Source organism: Nelumbo lutea, chromosome 1 (genome assembly GCF_056320005.1).
Source record: "Nelumbo lutea isolate HS-2025 chromosome 1, American lotus-T2T, whole genome shotgun sequence".
In the NCBI taxonomy this organism is placed as follows: domain Eukaryota; kingdom Viridiplantae; phylum Streptophyta; class Magnoliopsida; order Proteales; family Nelumbonaceae; genus Nelumbo; species Nelumbo lutea.
The window spans coordinates 159,496,900-159,506,460 of NC_142684.1; the positions used below are offsets into that span (position 1 = coordinate 159,496,900).

The 9,561-nt window shown below is 32.9% G+C and overlaps 1 pseudogene; it reads left to right on the top strand.

The window, feature by feature from the left end:
* The first annotated feature begins 4,861 nt into the window (after positions 1-4,861).
* LOC148878694 (cytidine deaminase 7-like) lies at positions 4,862-9,156 on the top strand (annotated as a pseudogene).
* The last annotated feature ends 405 nt before the right edge of the window (positions 9,157-9,561 follow it).

Consider the following 9,561-nt stretch of genomic DNA (forward strand, 5'->3'; position numbering starts at 1 on the left):
ACAGGCCTGGACCATGGGCCATGGCATGCCAACCCCCAAAATTTGCACAGGTCGTCAGGCACTTTACATCTCTCTCCCTCTCTCTCTCTCTCTCTTATTCATTTTCTTCATATATTTGGTCTTCCATATTACAACTGATTAGCCCTTAGCTTGTTGTTTTTCATTACTTCTTCCCACTAGTTCAACCTTAATTGTTAATGTTCATGCTAGCGCAAAAAACACTCATATGCAAATAGATCAGGCAACATCAGCTTTCGGCATCACTAACATTTTCGAATGGGTCAAATATCCTTCGTTCATCGTGACTGAGTATTATAAAAGAGCCAAGTGGACACCAAACTCTTAGTCACCATCTCCAAGGAACAAAAAAGGCATAATTAGGCCACTATATCTTCAAAGCGCCAAATCTAATGTGAGAAATGTTGGTACTTGGAGTGCATTCAAGTCCAATCGAGCCAAAAACTTCGTTATTTGAGCTGGAGCTTGGCTTGGCACAAGTTCGAGTTCGGGTTGGCTCGAGCTCGACTGCAAGCCAAGTTTTTTTTTTTTAAATAAAAATTATGTATATAAAAATATTTATTTATTTTATATACAAAAAATTAGTAATTATAAAAATTATTTACTATTATATATAAAAATAAAAATATTATATATATAATAAAAATTATTTATTATATATTTATATGTGTGTATATAATAAAAATTTATTTATTTATTATACTAGACTCGTGAGGCTCACAAGCCAAACTTTATTGGACTCGAGCTCGGCTCGATTAACAAACAAGCCTATATATCAGGCTCGAGCTCGGCTTGATTAACAAACAAGCCTATATATCAGGCTCGAGCTCGGCTCAATTAACAAATAAGCCTATATATCAAGCTTGAGCTCAACTCAAAGCTCGGTTTAAACTAAGCTGATCTAAGCTTTTCATGAGTCAAGCTTGAACTAGTGAGATGCTCGACTCGTGGCCACCCCTAGTTGGTACAAAGATTATGGTCACCCTTCCAAATCTTATAAGTCTTCAAAGGAGCGATCTTGCTAATGAATGGGAGCTATTGAGCTCTTGAAATGAAAGGAAATCTCCATGTAAGAGTCTCGCATTCTTTGAAGAACGATAATGAGGCAAGGGAGTCTACAATGCCATTTATACTAGGTGAAACGATGCTGAAGGCAAAGGAGGGTGAGAGAAATATCAGAGTTGCAACGATACACAACCTCCTATAAAGGGTTCCATCATCTAGAGGCATTCTGATGGAGGACATCGACTTCAACAACAACGAAGGTTGAGCGGTGAAAGAGTTGTCTTGGTGGACAATGAGGTGGAGAGGGGTTTCATGATGAGGAACATCATAGTGATTGAGGAAGGGGAAGATTTGGTTGATTTTTCATTTTAATTTGTTTTTTTATTCCAAGTTTTACAGGGTTCCTCCGCATCCCTCTCAAATTTACTACAAATTTCCTTTGATTTTATTGATTTGAGTTCGATCATTTGGGTTTCCTCCTTTCATTAGTGCTTAGATTATTGGGTTTTTCAACCTAGATTTTGAGAATGTGCTATACTTATGTTATAGACTAGCCATTGCATTTGTACAACCTGTTTGGTTTACAAGAACAATGGTTTGGAATCAAAATTAGAATGGGCCATCCCAATTCCAAATGTTTGGTTGGGCAAAATTGGAATCCCATTATTGATGGAATGGAATTCCCCCATTACCCCTTCCTTGAGAATGAAATTTCATTCCAACTGATTTCAATTCCCATTTTGATTCTTGTTTGAATCAAAGAATATGGGAAAAAACCATTTCCCATTCAGATTCCAATAGATTTTAGTTCTACTTTTAATTCAACTTCTGACTGTTAATCAAATAAACACTTAATTATTTTGTTGTTCTATTTTGTGGTGGGTGACTGTATTGAATATGTGAAAGGAGACTTTAGTAGCAACAAGATAAGGTCTCTGTTATACCACTACTGCAGTAGAAACCAGCAACGAAGAAGGCAGAGAGAGAGGGAGGGGGTGTCAAGGTGGGGAGGTTGCAATAGCACTACTTGCTTTTGTCCAAGCGCTCTAACCAAGGTTTTAAAATGCTAAAGGTGCAGTTGAGGCATAATGGCCCAAGAAGGTGAGGTGTAAGCCTTGAGGCATTGCAAGGCGTAAGCCTCAAAGCTTAAGAATAAAATTAATTAAAGTTTATAAAATTGATAAAAATAGCACATAATCTTCCAAGTTCGAATGATAGAAGGTATAAATATCCATAAAATAAGTTTATAAGAAATAAGTTTCAGCATTTAAGCATTAAATAAAATAATAACTAACCAACTAAGGACTATGAACATTTTATATTTCATGTTTCAAAATGCAAATTTCTTAAATAATCATTTTGGAAGAAAAGAAACATACCATATAATTGGATATTAGATTTATGGTCACTCAATAGTTCATAAGAGAGAAAACAACCTAGTTAATTTGATCTATGCAAAAAAAAATCAATAAAAATAAAATAATTCCATTAGGAAAAGAAATGAGAAAAATAACAAACTTGGGATGCTAAATTTAGAATAATTTGAAAAAAAAAAATCTCACTTGATATATCCAAGAGAAAATAAGAACTTGATTGGCACTATTTGCATTGAACTCTCTTAAAACACTTAAGCTATGTTTGGTTTGAAGGAAAAAGTAGGGAAATGAAAGGAAAGGAAAGGTAAGAAAACCTTTACAAATCTTGTCTAGATTTTGATACCTTTCCCTTCCTTTCCCTACCTTTTCCTTCAAACCAAGCATAACCTAAGAGAAACTCATGGAACTTCATTTTCCCTATTGGTTATTCATTTTTACTCTTCTTATTTATTTGACCCATAATTTTTAAAGTGCTTCTTCCATGTATTTTGAACTATAACAATGCATAAAATATTTTTTTTACACTAAATCACTAAATAATCATTGATACTTGAGGCTTATGTCATTTTATGCCTCAATATATGACTCACACCTTGAGGCTTCAGGCTTCAAGCTTAAGCCTCATTCTGACAAAGCATTAAGCTTCAAATCAAAGTTATGAGGCTTAAGCCTTAAGGCAAAATCTTTATGTTTGCCTAAAGACTTAAGCCTTTTAAAACAATGGCTCTAAATGTTGTAAAATGTATAAGAAATTCTAAGATAATGTGGTGAGAAATAATACTAAGGGTCCATAAGATAAAATGTGAACTCCTCCACGTGGGCACTTTAGCTTCACTTTAGAGAACCATGTCTCACTTTTTTTTTTCAACTTTCAACCAATGTTTTAAAAATTGACTCGAAGGCCGAATTGTTTTTGCCTTTGGATTGCATGTCACCAGTTTAACCATCTAGGTTGAATAGGTCAAACCGTGCAAGTGTGAATGAGGAGGTATTGGCTTGTAGAATTTTTCTTTACTGAAATACCCCTCCTCTTGAGTTTAATTCATCTCTTTTGAAAGGGTAGAAAATGTAATTAAAAGAATATCATTAAGTACATTCAATTACCTCTCATTAAATCTCACATTTAAGTCATTAAATAAATCACATTCTCTCTCATTTAATCCAACAATTATACTTTTGTTTATCATCATTAAATTCCACTAATCAATCCATACACAATAACTATTAATAGAATGAACTTTATATTTTAAAATAAATATATAAATTAAATTATAGTTTTCATCTAGGTGGCGGGTAAGTAGTTCAACCATTTGGGTCAAATGGATAATTTCATGATATCATAAATAAATAATATAAATTTAGAAATATAAAAAATACTTTTGTTTATCATCATTAAATTCCACTAATCCATATGCAATAATTATTAATAGAATGAATTTTATATTTTAAAATAAACATAGAAATTAAATTATGATTTTCATTTAGGTGGTGGGAAAGTAGTTCAACATTTGGGTCAAATGGATAATTTCATGACATCATAAATAAGTAATATAAATATAGAAACATAAAAAGTATTTTTGTTTATCATCATTAAATCCCACTAATCCATACACAATAATTATTAATACAATGAAATTTTATATTTTTAAAGCAAACCTAGAAATGAAATCATATTTTCCATCTAGGTCGTGGGTAATTACTTAAACCATTTGGGTTAAATAGATAATTTCATAATGTCATAAATAAATAATACAAATTTAGAAATATAAGAAATACAAAAAATATAGAAAAAAATTAATATTGAAAAAAAATTGGACACATTTCTATTATTATATATTTGTTATATTAAAAATTACTATGATAAAATAGACATAATTTTATTAATGATAGACATCAAATATACAACTTAAAATCGATGGAAAATTAAACCATCTTCCTGTCTAGGGGGTGGGTTAGTGGTTCAACCTTTTAGGTTAAATAGGTTAACATATGATGTATAATTAAAAATAATTTTTTAAAATAGAATAGTACAAAAAATAAGTATGATATGAAAGAATTTTGGGCACATCTATAATATTATATACTAATAATATAAAAAAAATAAGTATGATAAATAAAAATTTTAATTGCGGTGTCCTGTATTTTAGAAATGATGCAAAGGACATCAAACTCCTTTACTCCATGATTAATAAATTGGAACTCTATGATTTCAAGATAGTTGGTCAGAAAAGGAAATGATTGTATTTACCATGCAATTATGGAAGAAAGCTATAAATTTTGCCCATACAAAACTGCTTTGACTACAAATTTGCAAGACGTTATCCATCAATTTTGATCTCAATACACTAGGAACATAGAACACTCTCAACTGGATTTGAATACAGTTTGCGACTCGTGTGCGTCGTGAGAGAGATTGGAAAAAAGATGCAAGGAGGGCTCATGTATCTGAGGAACCAGAAATCATGTCAATTGGATTCCTCTTGCCTGCTTATACATTTGTAAATGAAGATCAGTCAAACTCTTTGCCATCAGAAATAAAGGTAGAACCACCATTAGAAGGTGAATTCCCTCCTGAGCAGTTATTCTATGGATAAATTGTGTAGAAGAATTGAAGTTCCATGGTAACGAGAAAAGTGAAGACAATGATATGCCGCATGCAACTAATCATGGTAAACAAGGTTTCATAAAATATGAAGAAACTTCCCCATCACTTCCACCAAATCACTAGATTTAGATACAACTACTGATCTATTGCTTGACTACTTTCCAGAAGAAAGTCAATATAAGCTATTGGATCAATCGGAAAACAATAGAAGTTATGCTAATGACAGAACAACTGATGTGGACCTTGATGGAAACGGTTAGGCTATCCTATCACCAGATCAAGGCAATGATCTAGACACATTTATTGAGCCATCTTACGTAATTTTAGAAGCTAAGAAAGAATAGGAACCAGTTGGAGAATATGAAACCATAAATACTTGTAATAAAAAGGATGAATTGATCCCTTCTAAATCCTTGGATCTAGTACAGTTAATTAAGAACATTATATTGGATTCTTTGAAGGTGGAAGTTGGTCGCAAACTTGATTCACCTGATATGGAATCAATGGAGTCCAATCTTGCCCAAGATTTGGAGAAAGTTGCAAATACAGTGTCTTTGGCAGTAGAACATAGCAAGGAGGTGAGCTGGTCTTTGGAAAACAAAGATATGCTGTCACAATGAAGGTTTATGGCTAGAAACATGAATATCTTGTTTTTCCTTGAGTACCTACTTTCTGATATTCATTTTGGTGAAGTTTCATTGGTTTACTAATTCTTACTATTAGCTGCCATTTTATCCTTAGAGTTATTGTTAGAATGCTTTTGCTTCAGTGGACATATTTGACATTGACGGTAAAAGGTAAACCTAAACGATACCACTCATTAAGGTTTCTAATTAGTGGTAAAAGGTAAAATAAGCATAAAAAAGTACTATAACCTACACATCATGCTCCAAAGACAATCTATGTGCTAGGCTGGTTTGTTATATTCCTTCTGCCCACAACTTCTTGTTGTATATGCTTTTTAATCTTATTAGTTAATAAAATTTGTGTTTGCTTATAAAAAAAATCTTCCTAAATGCTAGGTGCTGAATTTTTGGTCCCAATCTAAGAAAGGGATTGGGACCACACATAGTTGAGTTTCTTTTTTTTCTGAAGTACATGAAAATTACATATAACATAGAACTTACTAAAATAGTAAAATTTGTAAACCCAAAATGCAGCCCCCCCCCTCTTTCACCCAAACATAACAGGCAAAGGAAAACAAAGGAATGGTTGTTTATTTAAAATGTGGTCATATAAAAATTGATCAAATTATGAAATTTTTGGGATTTAAAAAATTATTTATTTTTGTTTGTCATCTCCATATACCCTTCTCCATCACAAAATATATAGATTATAAAATCACATTTCTTTTTGTTTGTCATCTCCATATACCCTTCCCTACCTTTCCCTCCCTCCCTCATTCCCCATCTCTCTTCTCATCTCTCTCCTCCTGTCCACCCCCTTATAAACTGCATTACAAAACCATCACCCAATCCAACATATTTTTTAAGCACAAAGAAAAACTTCCTTCCTCATCCCTCTCGTCATTAATTGTGAAAAATTTAGAAAAAGTAGAATAAATCCCTTGTATTCGAATAAAATAAGGGAAATGTAAAAAATTAAAATAAAATAATCAACAACCGAACTTTTTTGGTAAGATATTTGAACTATTGAAGTATAGATAATCAATTTAATGTATAGTAGCTAAAATTTCAGCTGAGTTAGTTTAGCACAACCCTTCAGATGAATTGTTGTAAAAATAATAGTATAAGAAGGCAAAATGGAACTATAAGAAGGCAGAATGGAACTATATTGAGAGTAGATTTTGCTTCACAAAACATGGCTTATAGATATCTATATGGGGACCACCTTGGCAAGTTAGAAGCCATTAAGCTTCAGCCCTCCCAAACAGGCACTACCAGTTTGGTGGGACTGTTGGAAGTCATAGACTTGTAGAATATAACAATACCCATGACAAATCATGATTTGTGTTGGTATTTAATTAGAAAGCAGGGAAATAAGAACAAAAGCTGAAATCATTCACCTTGAATAAGGGTATTCAATCAAACTACACCTAATTAATGTGCAGAATCCCGTATACAATAAAAGAGAGAGTTGCAGAACAAATAGCTAGCAAATTGTAGAACAACCAACAATCAGAAACAGATAAGTTATGTATTAATATCTTGTTTAGAGAAACTATTGTAGGTTAAATAATAGCCAAAAGTAGATAAGTTATTCCTTAATACCTTGATTAAGGGAAACATTCAAAGGTGTAGAAAAAAATATATATATTTGCAATCCTTCACCCAGATGATGGACTTCAATTAAATTATAAGTTAGAGACAACTGCAAATCTTACCATATTTAAAATCAACAATAAACCATCAAGGCTCCCTGCAATTTCAAATAGAAAATAGTAAATAAAGTAAAATTTCAAATAAAATGATACCCTGCAAATCTGGTAAGAAAATGTCCCATTAGAAGAAAGAATGCAAAACTCAGGTTTAGTTTTTCTTTGTTACCTAGACATATAATGAGCGTTAAGCCATAAACGTCCCACGTGTTGACCTCTAACCACATCTGTACACGAACCCAATGCTTTAACCATATAGTTATAGATTAGATTATTATTATCTTCTTAAATAAAATAACTATAACTATATAATTTGAGAACAATAAGTAACTATAGTAGGGAAGCCTTAGTCTGGTTACGATTGTCATTGGGTTGGGTCTAGGTAGGATTAATCTTGAACTGGTTATTTAATCAGGACAAAATTATAGACCCGATTATACTTGAAAACAATAGTTGTTTATTCAAATAATAACTTAAAATTTAAAATTTGATAATATAATCTTAATAATATATTAAAAAAATACTAAATTATTTATATGTTAATAGCTCAAACATTTTTAACTAATATTATCTTATTTATTATATATCAAATTTACTATTTCAAACATAAACATATGACAAAAATTATAAAAAATTATATATATATATATTCAGGTTTGAATTAGTTCTGGACAGGCAAGAACCAAAATAAACCTAACCATTAATCGAGACAAAATCATAGAATTGGAACTGTTATAATTGGTTCAGTCAGTTTGGATCCATTAGGTAGACTCAACCCATTCATAACATAACCCTAATCTAGTTACCTTTTTGCTAGTAATTATAGTTTGTTAGTAAATTATTCCTAACTAAATAAATAACTAAAAATAAAATAATAAATAATATATTTCAATTTTATTAAATAAATAAAAGTTTAGATAATATTTTATTAAATTGAATAAAATAAATAAATGAATAAATAAAAGTTTACTGTACTATCGAAGGAATATTGTTTTCCTATGAGGGCTGATTTTGCTTAAATTTATATTACAAAAACAATGTAACAACAAAAATTTTCTTTTCTTAAATTTTGCACACCAACCCAAATTTCAATGGCACTATTCATCATCTCCTTCCTTGGAACGCCACAACAATGACTGTAGAGCAAGCTCTCTCTCTATCTCTCCATGGACTACCATTTTGAATTACTCTGTTGGAGTCATTGGATTAGGATCCAATGGTCGTATCTTCCTCGACGTCAACCTCGAGTTCCCTAGCCTCCCCCTCCACCACTTCGTCCATGCCGAGCAATTCATGATCATCATCGCCGCCATCAATGGTGAGACCCAACTCCGTTACATTGTCGGGTCCTCCATGCCCTACGGCCATCGCCACCAAATCATGCAAGAGATGGGCAATGCCCCCGATATTAAGATTTTGATCACATCCACCAATAACCCAAGTGACTACCAAGACTCAGAAGTTGCATTTCTACCATTATCTAAATTCCTGCCCCAGTGTTTCGGTCCTGAGGAACTCCTCCACAATGACCTGTCATTGCTTTTAGAGCCTCATCATAATGGCTTGACTTTCAATGAAGATGCCCACCACGACGTCGTCAAGGCCAACGGTGACGACAACCAATCCTTTAACTGTGACGTCGTATACTCCGACAATGACAAGTTAAAGTGGGCAGCGGAGGAGGCGGGTATGATAAGATTGTGGCGGGAGCATTGGTGGAGAAGGAAGAAATGGTGGTGGGCCAAGAAGGCATGGTTCTCAAACATTCGACTTCTTCCACTATAAGCTCTTCCGGTCGAGCACAAGGAATCTGAAGAAAAAACACGAATGCTTTGAATTTTTATTCTCAAACATTCGACTTCTTCCACTGTAAGCTCTTCCGGTCAGACATAATCGGAATTTGAAGAAAAGGCTCTTCCACTCAAGAAAATGCTCACTTTATGTCTGTGTCTATTAGTTTGTGTAAGAAAAGGCTCGCTTTACGTTGTTCTAAGAAAAAGCTTGTAGAGGAAGCCATTCCAGAGGACACGTGTCTATTGCAAGTGTCAGTCTGTCTAAGAAACGACTTGTGGAGGAAGCCATGCTTGATGGAGGCTTCATAAAGGGCTAAGGAACCCATTTCAGGTGACACATATTGGATGCAATGGGGTTATGGTACACCCCAAAATGCTTTAACTTAATTATATAAGTTAGATATCATAACTAAGTAACAAATATTA